This window comes from Pleurodeles waltl, chromosome 2_2 (assembly GCF_031143425.1).
Source record: "Pleurodeles waltl isolate 20211129_DDA chromosome 2_2, aPleWal1.hap1.20221129, whole genome shotgun sequence".
Classification (NCBI taxonomy): Eukaryota; Metazoa; Chordata; class Amphibia; order Caudata; family Salamandridae; genus Pleurodeles; species Pleurodeles waltl.
The window spans coordinates 114474513-114491564 of record NC_090439.1 but is presented as its reverse complement, the minus strand read 5'-3'; the positions used below and the strand labels follow the sequence as shown (position 1 = coordinate 114491564).

General features: G+C 47.6%; 1 protein-coding gene across 6 annotated transcripts in view; it reads left to right on the top strand.

Moving 5' to 3' along the window:
* RELCH (RAB11 binding and LisH domain, coiled-coil and HEAT repeat containing) overlaps nucleotides 1-17052 on the top strand; it is a 1006576-nt gene that overhangs the window by 513063 nt on the left and 476461 nt on the right. The window lies entirely within an intron of this gene.

Here is a 17052-nt window from a genome sequence, read left to right as displayed (position 1 = left end):
GTTCAGTCTCCTGGGCATAGGCAGCCCACCGTTGGGGGTTCAAGGCAACCCCAAACCCTCAGCACCAGCAACACAGGGCCGGTCAGATGCAGAGGTCAAATGAGGGCCCAAATAACATAGGTGCCTATGGAGAACAGGGGTGCTCCGGTTCCAGTCTGCTAGCAGGTATACCTGTGTCCTCTGGGAGCAAACCAGGGTTTTTTTGTAGAGCACTGGGGGACCCACACACAGGCACACAAAACACACCCTCAGCGGCACAGGGGCGGCAGGGTGCAGTGTGCAAAGTAGGTGTCAGGTTTGTCATAGAAAACAATGGAGGGACCCCGGGGTCACTCTGGCGATGAAGGCAGGGCACAGGGGGGCTTCTTGGGCCAGCCACCAACAGGGCTAGGATGAGGGCCTCCTGCTGGTCACTCTTGCACTGGTAGGTGGTTTCTCGGTCCTGGGGGCTGCGGTTGCAGTGCTTGTTGAGGCGTCGGGTTCCTTTGTTACCAGGCAGTCACGGTCAGGGGGAGCCTCTGGATCCTCTCTGCAGACGTCGCTGTTGGGGTGCAGGGAGGTCGACTCTGGGTGTCCACGTCATTGGAGTCACCTGGGAGTCCTCTCTGCGGTGTTGGTTGTCCTGAACTCGAGCCGGGCGTCTGGTGCTGAGTGGGAAGACTCTTGCTTCTGGCGGGAAGTTGGAGTCTCTTTAAAGTTGGTTTCTTTGTTGTTGTTTCTGGACAGAGCCGCTGTCCTCAGGAGATTCTTGGTCCTTTAGGTGCAGGTCAATCCTCTGAGTCCGCAGAGGTCGCTGGTCCCGCTGGAAGCGTTATTGTGCAGGTTCTTTGAGTCTGGAGACAGACCAGTAGGGCTGGGGCCAAGTCAGCTGTCGTCTCCGTCATCTCTGCAGGGCTTTCAGGTCAGCAGTCCTTCTTTCTTCAGGTTGCAGGAATCTCCTTTCCTGGGTACAGGGTTGCCCCAAAATACTCAATTTAGGGGTGTGTTCAGGTCGGAGGGCAGTAGCCAATGGCTACTGTCCTGGAGGGTGGCTACCACCCTCTTTGTGCCTCCTCCCTGTGGGGAGGGGGGCACATCCCTAATCCTATTGGGGGGAATCCTCCATAACAAGAGGGATGAAGGCAGGGGTCACCTCAGCTCAGGGCACCTTAGGGTCTGTCCTGACTGGTGGGTGACTCCTCTTTGTTTTTCTCATTATCTCCTCCGGACTTGCCGCCAAAAGTGGGGACTGTGTCTGGGGGGCAGGCATCTCCACTAGCTGGAGTGCCCTGGGGCATTGTAACACAAAACCTGAGCGTTTGAGGCTCACTGCTAGTGTTTCACTTCCTGCAGCGGGGAGATGTGAAGCACCTCCACCCAGTTCAGGCTTTGTTTCTGGCCCTAGAGAGCACAAAGGCTCTCACCCAGGGGGTCAGAAATTCATCTCAGTGGCAGACTGGCACTGACTAGTTAGTCCTGCACTGAAGGATTGGGTAAAATACAGGGGGCATCTCTAAGATGCCCTCTGTGTGCATTTTTTTAATTTTTATAAATCCAGCACTGGCATCAGTGTGGGTTTATTATTCTGCGAAGTTTGATACCAAACTTCCCATTGTTCAGTGTAGCCATTATGGAACTGTGGAGTTCGTTTTGAAAAATTCCCAGACCATATACTTAATATGGCCATACTGTACTTAAAATGTCTAAGAATTGACTTAGACACTATAGGGGCTTATTGCTCATGCAGCTATGTCTTCACCTGTGGTATAGTGCACCCTGCCTTAGGGCTGTAAGGCCTGCTAGAGGGGTGACTTACCTATGCCACAGGCAGTATTTTGTGTGCATGGCATTGTGAGGGGGATGCCATGTCGACTTTGCCTTTTTCTCCCCACCAACACACACAATCTGCAATGGCCGTGTGCATGTGTTAGATGAGGATTCCCTTAGGGTGGCACAACACATGCCGCAGTCCTTAGGGACCTCCCCTGGTCACAGGTCCCTTGGTACCACTGGTACCTTTTACAAGGGACTTATCTGTGTGCCAATTGTAGAAACAAAGGTACATTTTTAGTGAAAGAACACTGGTGCTGGGGCCTGGTTAGCAGGATCCCAGCACACTCTCAAGTCAATTCAGCATCAATATCAGGCTAAAAGTGGGGGGTAACTGCAACAGGGAGCCATTTTCCTACACATGAAAATAAACAAGCATTGTTAAAGCCAATATGTCAGACATTGGTGGTCAGGGTCTTCGCTTTGTAACTGTGTGTTTTGTTTTGACATGATTTTTGTAAAACTTTATTGTTGTGGGAGATTCCAGGCCTGCGCCATTATTCCAAACATTGGCAACAAGAAAAAAAATGTTTTTGGTCTCAAAAAGCAGACAGTGCTCAGTAGTCCCTGGCTCTGAACAAAACTACTTTGTGTGCAGATATGCTCCTTGTGAAGGAGCAGAATGCTGTCACTCACAGTGATACCAGCCGATCGACTGATAGATAGATAGATAGATAGATAGATAGATAGATAGATAGATAGATAGATAGATAGATAGATAGATAGATAGATAGACAGAATTGTAATAAAAAGAAAAGGTCTTGGTTAACCTCAGACCTAATTAGGGGCCCAATTCTTAAAGAAAGTCACAAAAGTGCACTCATAGTATATGTCCTTGCATTAGAGCAGATTTATGGCTTTTGTGAATTTACAGAAGTAGGCCAGGAAATCATACTCCCAGAAAATACTTGTGAACTGTATTTTAGCACAAGCAAATATGCATGCGTAGATTTGATCATGCGAATATCTGTTGAGCGTTTTCAAGTTCACTTTCATCCATCCACTTTTTTCCCCAACCCTGGAAGAAATTTTACTTCTGCTCTTGTCAGGAGTGAATTTCCAACCTTTATCAGTATGGGCAAAGTTCACAGAAGAGCTAAAGCAGTCAAGTTGGTAGGTTTGCTCAGATTCAAAGGGACATTCCAACTCTGAAAACTATTGATCACCACTTCTTCCAGGCCCAGAATGTGATCTGTAGAATAGTGGCAAAAGAAAGAAATTGCTAGTATTTAAACCAAACTATAGTAGGAGCCCTGGGATAATCAGAGAGGCTATTATCAAAGCTCATATATAATGAAATTGCTGCCATAATTTGCCTCTGCACTAATTGACACCAAAGGGACAAGTGGATTTTCTTTTACATGTCAAGTAGATTTATGATGTAGCCTCTCCCATGGACAAGGAAAAGTTTTGTTAAATTCCGCACCCCTGTGAATGTAAAAGAAAGGTGTATTGGGCCACAGGCCGTGGTTCAGTGGACCACTGCAACTCTTAATCATGTAATCAGCCAAAAAAAAGTAAACTTTTCTTTTTGAATGCACCTGTTTCTTTAAAGGAAAATGGGTTATATGTCTTTTTTTTTTTAGTTAACTTTACTAAAAAAAATAGTTACATGCATGGAAGTCTGCTGACCTTAATTTGCGGCTTTACTTCTAAGTATTCATATGGTCTGTTGGATTCTGACCCTTGACAAATCAGATTTTTAAGAACTGACCTATTAGTGCATAGGTTGGTTCTTAAAACTCTTTACTGGTTGCAGTTTGCAACCAGATATTTGTACGTCTGACCTTAGGTTCTTGTACAGTATAATGTATATATTTACAGAGTCCCGTTTTAATTTTCACATTATTGTTGATTCTTTACTAATATTTAGGAAATTACTTTCTTCTTGTATTGAATTTTCAGGATACTTTCAAAGTTGAATTTAATGATATTTAATGTATTTCTTGCAGTTTTTTAGGCTTACATCAACGAAATAAGGAAGCATGTTCAGCCACACTTTTTCCTCAGTCGAAGATTCAATGATTAGAATAACCTAAAGGGCAATATTGGTATTTTTTTCACATAAGTCTTATTAACATATTACAAAAAAGAAGCATTACCAGAATCGGGGAACTCTGCTTATTGTGTGTCCAAAATAAGCTCCACCAATCATTTAACCCACAGGAAAAGGCACATTTCCTGTATCCTACATTTGGTAGTCCTCCTGTGTAAATTTTTAGTTGTGATCTGTATGGTCACCTTTTCCCTTGCTCATGAAATGCCTTGCATGTGAGACCCAGTAGGTACCAAAAATTTTTGGTTGGTCACAAGAATGGGAATGGATTATGAGCAGGTTGAGGGATGTAAGTTAGTTACAGAGACAAAGACAAGCAATTAAGTTGAAAAAAACATGGATGTGGACAGGTGTCCATAAGCAGGGCCCCATGATGGTATTGCGGTGGTAGGTCTGTGGATTCTGTTGAGCACAGGTCCCTTGACTGGGCCTTCCTGTTGCACTTAGGGCATTTACTGCAAACAAAATAACAAGGTTATGAATAAATTAACTAGTGAATGGATCAAGCATGACCTGCACATGGCAAGTCTCTGACTAGAATGGCATTGTGGGAAACAACAGAGACTGGAATGTGCCCCAAGAAATCATCAAAGTCTCCATGTGCCACAGGACTCGAACTATTCCTTACTGACCAGGCCTAAGTAGGGCGAAACAAATCTGCGATTAGTTGTAACCCTGCCTGGATGCAACCTGGGACAATTTGGATTGAACTGGACTGCCCTATATTGGAGCAGGACCAAGACTGCTTTACTTAGGGCAGATCTGTGACTGTGGTTGCATAGTTGACACAAACTGTGGACTGAATAGCCTCCCACACTGATTGCCAGTATCTGAGAGTAAGTCAAGCAGTCTACCCATCACTTGTTAGTTATCCTCATTGTTAATCCCTAAGTGCAACAGGTGTGCCTATATGTTGGCCCACTGTGCCACCCGACTAATACTGTACCTTACAGATGAGGCCTAAATAGGGCAAAACTTATCTGGGGTTGCTTGTGCTCCTGTCTGGAGGGGACCTGGCCTGGCAGTTTGGCCTGTACTGTTCCTGTTATAGTAATTTGCATATGAGAGGTCTCTGTCTAGAGTGGCAAAGTGAGCCAAAAACAATGGACTAAAATGTGACCTAAGCTGCCAACAAGGGCCAAGATTAGTAATAGCAATTCTTTCATCTCCTAGTTGCACTATGCTAACAGTTGCCACCATAGTGACAACAAAATGGGCACAGGGACAATGAAATCCATATTTAGGTCTCAGTGGTTTGTGGGAGGCACAGTTGTGTCAAGCATTGTCACGATTAGGCCACTGATGCACATAATGTGTCATCATCATCATCAATCTACATTATTTTGGTAGGAAATATACCATAAAAGCACAATACAAAATATTTAAAAGAAAGATAAAACATAAACTTTTAAAATATAACTATAAAATGCAATAGAAGCTTAAAACAAGACTAGCTACATATTTGTTTAAATAAATATACAAGTATAATCAGGAGCTTGCAATAGCTGCTTTGCAGTGGTGCGTAGTCAGGAATATATTGTTGATCATACAATATGATGCACTAACTATAAGATTACATTGCCCGCAGCCGATGTGCGTGGGGGAAATTTACCTTTTAGGATTCCAAGTCGGAGATGTCAAATGGATTCGATTTTTTTTGCCAGGGAGCATGCCAGTGTCAAAGATGGATCTGATTTAAGTATCCTCAGATCTGGTAGGCAGTTCCTGAAGCCTATAAGTTTACATAAGGGAATAATCCAGCGAGCCCTTTGTTTGGTGTATGCGGGGCATTGAAAAAGGACATGGATAATGGATTCTTCATTCCCTCAATCCATTGGGCATAGCTTGGACTTATTGACTGAATTGGGCCAATTGTAGGTTAAAGTACACAAGGGAAGGGCCCCTATTCTAAATCTAATATACAAAGCACGTGCAAATGGAGAGAGTATTATGACCATGTAATGCTCGAACTCGTAGTGGCATTTAATTTGTAAGAAATTGCCGATCATAGTGAAGAGAGGAGCTGCTGCCAGATACGATGTTTGGACATTTAGCCAATAAGCGTCCTTCAAAATCTGGGTGGCATTTTTCAGAATGGAGAAAGGGTCTGTCCAGTAGTTCCCCAACCCAAGAATGGGAAAGGGCCGCTCCACATAAATACACCACTTGATTTTAGTAGTGGAGCAGGTGCTCACCAGGATACTCAGCCCAGTTCTGTAAGGGATGAGGGAGTCTGATGACCAAATCCATATCCAATACAAAAGTGGCCTTAGAGCAGCAATATGGCTAATGGAAAAGAGGTTAAGATCCATTCGAATTGGCAAAGTTGGAGTGCTGGCAGGGACCCTCAACAACATCTTTAAGAAGGAGTTTTCCTCTTTTTATAAGTCCTCCAGATTACAGTAGCCCGATAATTCAGCTCCATATAGCCCCACCCCCCCCCCCCCCCCCCCTTTTGCTTGAGATTTGTATATTTCTGTGGCAGGGGTGATGGCAAATCTGGGGGACCTGGCTGCAAATCTTACAATGCCACCCGCCCTTTGTTTCAAGCACATCGATGATTTCTGCAAGTGGGCGTGCCATTTATTGGAATCTTCTCCTCATTTTGTGCCTTATGTCCCCAAATACCATGTATTTAGTTTTAGTTGAGTTAATTTCTAAGCCATGGTCTTTGCAACAGGCCATAAAAATCGAGAGCAAGTTGGAAAGGCCAGTCGCCGTTTATGATATTAACAAAGTGTTTTCTGCAAATAACGGGCATGGTATCTTTTGCCCTCGCAGTCTAGGGGCGTTGTCGAAATATTTCAAAAGATAAAGGATGCATGCATTTATAAATGAAAGAAAAAGTGTGGGAGCCAACACACTTCCCTGCCTCAAGGGCGATGTGTGGGAATCTCCAATGTTAATTCGCCTTTCGGTCCCCAACGGATTCTGGCACAATTGCCAGTATAGAGATCTCTAATTATGTTTATCATAGATGACTTCCCATAACTTTTGGCGTGGGACGAGATTGAAAGCAGATTTCAAATCTACGAATGCCACAAAAAGATTACCTGAATCCACATTGACTGTTTTCCATTTAATTGAGAGAAAATGAAATGCCTGGTCAATTGTGCTTACTTTGTCTGTAAACCCCGCCTGAAGATGGCTAAGTGCTTGGTTGTCTTATCCATTTTTTTAGCCTACTTAATAGTTGATGACAAAAGATTTTTTGTAAATTATTTAAGAGGCTGTTGGGTCGATAATTCCCTGGAATTCCCCTCTCCCCCTTTTTATGTATAGGCACAATGGTTGCTTCCTTCCATGACCGGGGATAAGATCTGCTTGCCAAAACAGCATTTGAGACTCTGTTCACATATGGGCCCCATTTCGTCAGGTCTGATTTGTACATATCCGAAGGAATGCCATCTGGCTCTGGTGCCTTCCCTAATTTTTGGGCTGTAATGGCAAGCTCTGATTCTGTCAATGAGAAGGGTGTCAGGGTAGTCAGGGAAAAATCTAAGTATGATAATTCCCCATAGCTTGCAGATTCACATTCAAATTGGGAGCCATACAATTCCCTGAAATGGATAAGCCAGACTTCAGGGGGGATGTAGCAATCTGGCTTTGATGCTTGATTTAGATCCTTTCGGGCCACCAGGGACCAGAAGCATTTAGGGTCTGAGAGCCTGGCGACCTGGGCCAAATCTCTCCATAATGCCTCTTCCCAGTTGTTTTTGCAAGACTTACATATAGAAGCATAATTACGTCTGACAGTAGCTATTTCATCTCTATCTTTTGTTCTTAATGCTTCTGTCAGGGAGCTCTTAGCCTTTCTACATCTCTTGTCAAACCACTTATTATTAGAGTTAGATGATTGGTGAACTGTTTCCCTAGCAGATTTAAAGAATAGGTTTTTGAGATTGGAAAAAAGGTCCAAATGTAAGGTCATAACCTCAAGTGAAACAAGTGAAGAGTGGTCGACAAAGAGCTGATGACTAGAAACTAAAGCGCATAGTTTGCCCCCATAATTTATTGGAGTTCTGAAAGGATTGCCATCCTACCACGTGCTTATTATTAGAAACCTTCAGGACATTAGTAAATTCAAGATCAGGAGAAGGCATAGCACCTAAAAGAAACTGTCTGTCATATACTACTAAAAGAGGGGCGTGGTCGCTGGTGTGCTGTTACCCACTCTCACATCTCTTATATAGTGCTAGACCCTCAAATCAAGAAGGACAAAGTCCAGAATGCTACTATAAGACCCCCTAAAGAAAGTTGGACTAGCAGAGGGAGCTGCAGGAAAGCGCCCATTGCCAGGGCGCAGGCCATAGAGTATCATCAGGTCTATTATCTGCAGAGCCCTTTTACTTGCTGTAGGGGGTTTATCTGGGCGGAGTGAGAAGGGATATTCCATATGGAGTCTTCAGTCTGCGTGGCCTCAGCAAAGGCGGGATTGGGCTCATTTGGCACAATAAAGTCCCCGGCTATAACAATATGACACATTGGATAGAGGTCCGATACAATGGAATTTAAAAGCTCCATAGTCGGGGACAGCTGGTGAGAAGGGTCCGGTCTATTATAAATATTTATGCACAAAACAGGGGGGCCCAGGTTTGGTTGTATAACTATAGCCAAGATGTTGGGGGAGTCTACATGTAGTTCCTTTACTCTGTCCACCTCCGTCATTCTTAACCAAGTAATGAGGCCCCCTGCTGCTCTACCAGTGGGCAGCGGTTTTGCTTATTTCGAAAAAGAGCGAAACCCCTGCCTAAGCGTACTGTGAGTGTCCCAAGTTTCCTGGAACATACAAATATTGAAATCATCAATAAAAGCCCCCCAATCGGTGTAAGCGAGGATTTATCCTCCCGAGATCTCGGGGATAAAGGAGGGACATTGCAAATATAAATGTAGTGGCCGCTGTTGGAATGTGGGAGGTGGCCGTGCGCTGATGTTGTGTCCCATTCCAAGTCAGAGAGTAGGGTTCCCCTGTAAAATGTGTGATACTTTCAGGATTAATTGCAGGGGTTCCCCGACAATGCACAGGCTTTTTGTTACCCAGAGAGTTATTAGGACTTGGCAAGGGTCCGAAAGTTGAAGGATGATCGATATTCAATGGGGCTACCTAAGTTTCGTGAGAGCAGGAGGAATCTCTCTTCAGAAAAATGGATCTAACGGAGTTGAGGATTTCTAGGATTAGAGTTTTCAACTCTCCCACTTCTTTCTTCAGACTAATCACCAGGGGAGTTAGGTCCTCTTGCAAAGGAATGCTCGCAAAATTAAATGGAATTTGTCTAGCATGGAACGGTGAGAGGATGGAGCTTGTTTGGGCATTATCCAGGTCCTTCGTCTCCAAAGACGAAAAACAGTTAGTGCAAGGAATTTCATGGATGATTGCACCCATTTGTGGAGCTTCCGATATAGTTTGAGTTACAGGAAGTATGGGGGGAATATCATTCGTGGGGGCGCCTTGGATAACCGACGCCTGATGGCAAGCATTGATAGATTGTGTGCTGCTATTATTGTGAGGTCCGGCAGTAAGAAACGTAATAAGAGTACCCGTCCTCAGCCCTTTCCGCAAATTTCTCTCTTTCTTACTTAAGATCAGTTCCACCTCTTTGATTAAAGTGTCAATCTCATTGGTCACACAGTGTGAGAGTGGTTGCGTGGGTTTGAGGATTTTAGGAGTCTTCGGTTGGGCAGAACCCGTAACGGGGCTGCCCCTCGCCTTACGTTTCCCCATTATAAATGAGAGAGCAGCACAGGCCATAAAATGGTGCTTCAGAGTCACAAACAAAAGTAGACCAAGCGCCCTACCTTAGATCTCAGAGGGGATGCCCAGCCCGGCCTCCAACTGGCTCTGACGGGCGCAGACGGGCCCACCCTTGGGGACTTTATAGCGCCTGCATTGTCGGTCCGGCCCCCAGGCAGTGAACAGCAGGCAGGGATCCTGGGACTCGAAGTCCCACCAGGACACAAGGCAGCAATGCAGCTGGGTGCGCAGCGCGCTTTATAGCGCCCGCGTTGTCAGTCCGGCCCCAAGGCAGTGAACAGCCGGCAGGGATCCTGGGACTCGAAGTCCCATTAAGATACAGGGCAACAATGCAGCAGGGTGCGTGGCACGCTTTATAGCACCTGCGTTGTTGGTCCTTCCCCCAGGCAGTGAACAGCAGGCAGGGATCCTGGGACTCGAAATCCCACCAGGATACAGGGCAGCATAACGTGTCAGTGCCACCACAACGTAAAGAGTTGGTAGGTTTAGGCCAGTGATACCAAAATATATCTGAAATTATCACTGTTGTGCCAAGTACATGAATATGGCAATGGTGGCCTCCATGTTGTCAAAGATGACCTTCCTTGTGTAAGGGAAGGCCCAAAACCAAATGCCTTCATACATGCAAGCCTATGGTGCATGCATATTTGTTCATATCCCATAGGTTTTCATGCTGCAAGTAAGTTCCTATTATCCTCTGTTCCCACTACCCCAGTTCTCTTCAACTCCTGAGCTGCTCCTGCACCCACCTTACACACTTATTTTATTGTCCCATTTTCACACAATGTGACTGCCAGTGCAGCAACTGGTGTGTGGCAGGCCATGCACTGTGCGTCTCTCCTAGTGCATCCCTGCCATTTGTTTGGATCCCATGTAAAGCATCCTGAGCTCATCGTCTGACCGTCTGAATTAAGTAGTGGACTTTCCTCCTGTCTAGATGGTACTTCTTGAGAACTGCAGAGTGGAGAACATTTTGCTTACCGGGGCTGGAGACGAAGAGCATGTGATGGGGCATGTGATGCCTTACATCGTTAGACCTAAAACAAGGTTAATGCCCCAGACTTCGTCCGTGATGCGGGTGGCACGTCGTTTTTCAGCCACGTTGCAGGTGGTGCATCAAAAATTTCCCCGCACAGTTTTCTTTGCATGTTCTTTGTCCTTGTTCTGCCAACTTCACCTTTCAAGGGCCCAGACACTAGACAGGGCACCATTTGGCAGGGCAGGAGTCTCAGCAGAGAGCCTACAAGCTGGTAGAGGAAGTCTTTGATGGCCCTGAGACTTACAGAAGGCAAGCTCAGTTCAAACCCTTGGAGAGTCTTCTCAAGCAGGAATGCACAACAAAATCCAGTCTTTGTCCCCTTCACTGGCAGGAGCAGCAACTGCAGGATAGCCCAACAAAGCACAGGCAGAGGCAGCACTTCTCCTCAGCACTTCTCCTCAGCACTTCTCCTCAGCACTTCTCCTCAGCACTTCTCCTCAGCACTTCTCCTCAGCACTTCTCCTCAGCACTTCTCCTCAGCACTTCTCCTCAGCACTTCTCCTCAGCACTTCTCCTCAGCACTTCTCCTTGACAGAGGTTCCTCTTGATCCCAGAAGTAATCTATAAATCTTGGGTTTTGGATCCACTGCTTATACCCCTTTCTGCCTTTGAAATAGGCAAACTTCAAAGGAAAGTCTCAGGTGTTCAGAGGATTCTGCCTTGCCCAGGCCTGGCCCCAGACATACACCAGGGGGTAGAAACTGCATTGTGTGAAGGTAGGCACGGCCTATTCAGGTGTAAGTGACCACGCCTCCCTCCTCTCTAGCTCACATGGCCCATCAGGATGTGCAGGCTACACCCCAGCTCCCTTTGTGTCACTGTCTAGAGGGGATTCACAAACAGCCCAACTGTCAGTCAGACCCAGACAGGGAACCCACAAACAGTCAGAGTCAGAATGGTTTAAGCAAGAAAATGCCCACTTTATAAAAGTGGCATTTTTAAACTGACAATTAAAAAAAACGATATTCCCAAAATATGTATTTTTAAATTGTGAGTTCAGAGACACCAAACCCCAAATATCTGTCAGCTCCCAAAGGGAAACTGCACTTAAAAGGTATTTAAAGGCAGCCCCCATGTTAACCTATGAGAGAGGTAGATCTTGCAGCAGTGAAAAACAAATTTGGCAGTATTTCACTATCTGATAGAGACTTCTAGTTGCAGATTCCTTACCTTAGAATTTTACCCCAAGCGACAGACTGGATCCAGAGACCTTTTCCTCGAGCAGTACCTTTGCTCGTTAGGTGGCGTTGGTCAACTCCGCGGGCCTTAGTAGTACACAGATGCCGCCTCAGTGCAGTGACGTCAGTTCTTTTCTTTTTGCTCCACACACTAATCTGGAGAGAGCTACCATCGGTCAATTTTAGACCGACTTTGACTCTTGTCAAGTTTTTTGGTGATGTTTTTGGTGTGTTGAGGATGTCCCCAAAGACCAGCTTCAAACCGTGCGAGAGGACTGTCACTGCATGATGTTGGTGCAAATCCACACCTGGTCTGTTCGTGGTGCCTTGAGCACAACCCGAAGTCATGTTCCGAGTGCCAGGCCATGCACTCCAAGGCCATGAGGGAGCGGTCCCTCAAGCTTATGGCAGCCAGTCGCTCGACTCTGCATAGGTCCCGGTCACGCTTGAGAGGAAGGTCTCGACTGGTCGTAGAGCCACTACCACTCATCTTCCTTGAAGTCTTCAGGTCAAAGTAAGAAGTAGAAGAAATCTCATCATCCTTCGACTTCACCCCGTCGCTCGGCTGATGCGACACGGGAGGAGCATCGATGCTGACGGCCTCCGTCCTCGGAGCCTTCTTTTAGGTCCACCCCTCGCCTTCCCGAGTTTCCCGGAGTCAGGGCGACCCCTGCCCAATTAAAGGAATTCTGTGAGGCCATGCGCCTCAGTTTTGGGCAGTCTGACCCCGCTACGGTGCCCTTGGACCCAGAGGGTTCGGTTGGAGGGCCTTCGGGTTCTGCGCCACCTCCGCCCACTGAAGTCCACTGCGGATCTGCTTTTGGATCTGTCCCGACGCCGGTCGTACCTTCGAGACCTTTCCCAGGACCGGTTCGAATGTTGACGCTCCCAACGTCGGTGGTGCCCACGATCGATCCTGATCCCCCAACGACTCAAAGTCAGAATGGCATCGGCCGTGGTCGTCTCCGCCTTCTTCGAATGGGTCTATTCACCCCAGGTTGGATTCTGACCCTTATTCTTATGGGTTCGAATTTGGGGGAAGATTGGAGGGGTCCCTGGACCTTTATGAATACCAGGATGAACCTAACCTGGACTGGGCACAGGAGTTGGGCGAGGCCGTGGCTACATCGGAGGGAGCAACTTATTCCATGGTGGTCAGTAGGGCGGCTTAGATCTTCAGCCTTGAGCTGTCTACTGTTCAGGTCAGGTCTAATCTCCTGTCAGAGGTGCTTTAACCAGGGGCTTCCGCCCCTGAACCTCTTCTTCCATTCAGTGAAGCCTTCTCCGATGTCCTTTTGGGTACTTGGTCCAGACCCAGCACAGAGGCTCCTGTGAACAGGCACATCACACCACGCCATCGGCCTGCCCCGAACGACCCTAATTACTGTCTCAACACCACACGCCTGAAAGCCAGGCATCCTCAACCTCTGGTGCATTCCCTTCCTCACCTCCAGATAGGGAATCAAAAAAAGGCTGTAACAATTTGGGAAGAAGATGTTATCTTCCTCCAGTCTAGCGCTGTGAGCACCGCTTGCCTTTTGGGCTATTATACTCACTCTCAGTGGGATACTGTCACACACGTTCTGCCGCAGATACCGGAGGAGGCCCATGCTATCATCTCCCAAGCTGTCACCGATGGGACAGACAATGCAAAGTTCACTATCCAATGTGGGCTGGACGCAACTGACTTTCTGGGTAGACTGTTTGCGATGACGGTGGCCTTGACGTGCCACACCTGGTTACGAACATCTGGTTTCTTAGGGGATTTCCAGCAGTGCCTTATGGACATGCCGTTTGATGGCTCCTGCTTCTTTGGATACAAGGTGCACTTGGCGCTGGAGAGGTACAAGGACTCCCGGGCTATGGCTCGGTCCATAGCCTTTCCACTGTCCCTCGTCCCCAGCAGTCTGCCTTTCGCCTCTTTAGTGGCCACAGAAGAGGCTCCCTGTTGCATCCCTTTCTTAGCCAGCTTGTCACCCATGCTGTGCATGGCTGGGGACGCGGAATTCCACATGCTCGTTAGACAGGGAACCAGAGGTCTGCCCAGTTCGCCCCTGCTGCAGCGTTCAAACCCTCATAGTCCTCTCACTCTGATCCAATTGGCAGCAGAATGCGCCATCACCTTCCCCACTGGGAATCCATTGCTACGGGTAGATGGTTTTAGTTGGGCTACTCCCTCCCCTTCAAGTCTGCACCACCAGTCATGCCTCCATCATTCAGCTGCATACTGGAGGATGATTTGGCACTTCTCCGCCAGTAAGTCGTGGCTGTCCTGGCCAAGGGAGCCATAGAGAGGGTCCCTGCTCCAGAAATGGGTTGTGGTTGTTATTCTCGTTACATTCTGGTGCCCACAAAAGTCCTATCCTAGACCTTCAGGCCCTCAATACCTCCCTCAAGAAGGATAAATTCAAAATGCTCACCCTGGCTCAGGTTCTGTCTACTTGTTCTGGACTTGCAGGACGCTTATTTCCATATTCCCATCCTGCCTGCCCGCAGAGGTTTCCAATACGATTCGTGGTAGGTCACGAGCACTTTCAATTTACCATGCTCCCCTTGAGTGCTCAAGAAAGTGATGCCGGTGGTTGCAGCTCATCGGCGCAGGTTGAGGGTTCCAGTCTTTCCCTTCCTCGACGACTGGCTGTGGAAGGCGGACTCGCCCCAGAAAATCATCTCCCACCTTCAGACTAAGGCAAACCTCCTGCACACGCTGGGGTTCACTATAAACATGCTGAAGTCACACCTGACTCCTTCTCAGACGCTCCCTTTCATCTGAGCTATTCCTGACACATGTCAGTTTCGGGCCTGTCCTCCCAAAAAGTGAGTCCAGGATATTCAGGCTATGATTCCAACCTTTCGGCCTCGGTCTTGGGGTTCGGTCAGACTGACTCTGAGGCTGCTGGGCCTTATGGCCTCCTGCATCCTGCTAGTGACACATGCCAGATGGCATATGCGGGCTCTGCAGTGGGACCTGAAGTTCCAGCGAGTGCAGCATTAGGAGAATCTCTCTGATCTGGTCCAGATCTCGGAGGGGACTGCGAAAGACCTGCAGTGGTGGCTTTCAAATCCGCATTGGGTCCACGGCAGATCCCTCTCCCTTCCACAACCAGATCTATCTATAGTGACAGATGCGTCACTTCTGGGTTGGGGCGGCCACATGGGAGAGGTGGAGATCAGAGGACTCTGGCTACGGCGGAGTCTGGGCTCCATATCAATCTGCTGGAGCTCCAGGCGATCAGGCTTGCGTTGAAAGCATTCCTTCTCTCTCTCAAAGGGAAAGTGGTGCAGGTGTTCACAGACAATACTACTGCCATGTGGTACTCCAACAAACAGGGCGTAGTAGGGTCCTGGACCCTTTATCAGGAGGCACTGCGCCTCTGGACATGGCTAGAACATCTGGGCATTACCCTGATGGTTCAACATCTGGTGGGCTCCCTCAATGCCAGAGCAGACGAACTCAGCCGTCGATGCACAGCCGATCATGAATGGCGTCTCCATCGGAGTGGGGCAAGGTCTCTTTCAGCAGTGGGGAGGGCCTTGGTTAGATCTGTTCGCCTCCGCAGAGAACGCGCAGTGTCAGCTGTTTTGCATGTTGGAGTTTCCAAGGCGGCACTCGCTTGGAGACGCTTTTAGTCTCGAGTGGAATTACTGCCTCCTTTTCGCCTACACCTCTTCTGCCCAGAGTTCTCAAGAAAATCAGGAACGCCCGGGCCCATGTCATCTTGGTGGCTCAGGACTGGGCACGGAGAGTATGGCAACCAGAGCTATCGAGCATGTCCATTGTTCCTCCACTCAGACTGCCTCTTCGGGCGTATTTTCTGTCACAGTAACAGGGGCTGGTTCTTCACCCGAACCTGTCCAAACTCTGCCTTCATGCGTGGAAATTGAGTGGCCCCAGTTGAAGGCTTTTGCCCTTGCACCCGAAGTCTGCAATGTTATCTTGGCAGCCAGGCGTCCATCAACCAAAACTGTATACACCTGTTGTTGGAATAAATTTGTGGCATGGTGTTCCAACAAATCTGTTGATCGTGTTTCCGCCTCTCTATCTGAGGTTCTTCTGTTCATTCTTTCTTTGGCCCAGCAGGGCTCTGCTTTGGGCACCCTTAAAGGGTATTTATCTGCCATTTCAGCCTTTCTTAGGCTACCTGATCAGCCCTCACGCTTTAAATCTCCTATTGTGAGTAGATTCCTAAAAGCGCTCACCCATTTTTTTCCTCCCACTCCAGTTATAATGCCTTAGAGGGACTTTAATCTTGTACTTACTTATTTGATGTGCACCCCCTTTGAACCAATGTAATTGTCTCTTGCGGCTCCTCACCTTCAAAACTGTCTTTCTGGTTGCTATCACCTCTGCTCGCAGAGTGAGTGAGCTTCAAGCCCTTTCCTCAAAACCTCCATACTTATCTGTGCACCCTAATAAAGTAGTGTTGCGCACTATGGCTTCCTTCCTTCCTAAGGTGGTTACACCCTTTCATGTAGGCCAGTCCATCACTCTGCATACTTTCTACACACACCCACATCCTTCCCATTAGGAGGAGAGACTCCACCGTCTGGACCCAAAAAGAGCGTTGGCGTTCTACCTCAATCGTACTAAAGATTTTCGGGTGGACTATCAACTCTTCGTTGGATATGTGGGTGCGGAAAAAAGGGAAGGCGGTGCAAAAGCGTACCATCTCTCAATGGGTGCTTGTTTGCATCTAAATGTGCTACGCCTTGGCCAAGCAGCAACCCCCTGAGGGCTTGCGTGCTCATTCTACAAGCGCAACTGCTGCTTCCACTGCGTTAGCAGGCAGAGTTCCTGTCCTGGATATCTGCCAGGCAGCTACTTGGGCGTTCTTACACACCTTAGCTAAGCACTACTGCCTGGACAGTCAGGTCTGTCGGGACGGCTATTTTAGTTGTTCGGTCCTGCAGGACTTCCTAGTATGATCTTGGTTCGCAGCCCACCACCAAGGATAGCATTGCTTGGGTATCTATTCTAAGGTAAGGAATGTGCAACTAGAAGTCTCTATCAGATGTACAAGTTATTTACCTTTGGTAATGAAATATCTGGTAGAGACATATTCTAGTTGCAGATTCCTTACCGCCCACCCATCCTCCCCGCTTGCGGACTGATTTCTAGGGACAGGGATTCCCGCTTTCAGGTCCTTAGCTCTGGCGCACCAATCTCAGTGTTCTTAGCGGCTCTGTGCTTTGGCGTGGAAAGTTGTTAAAAGAAACT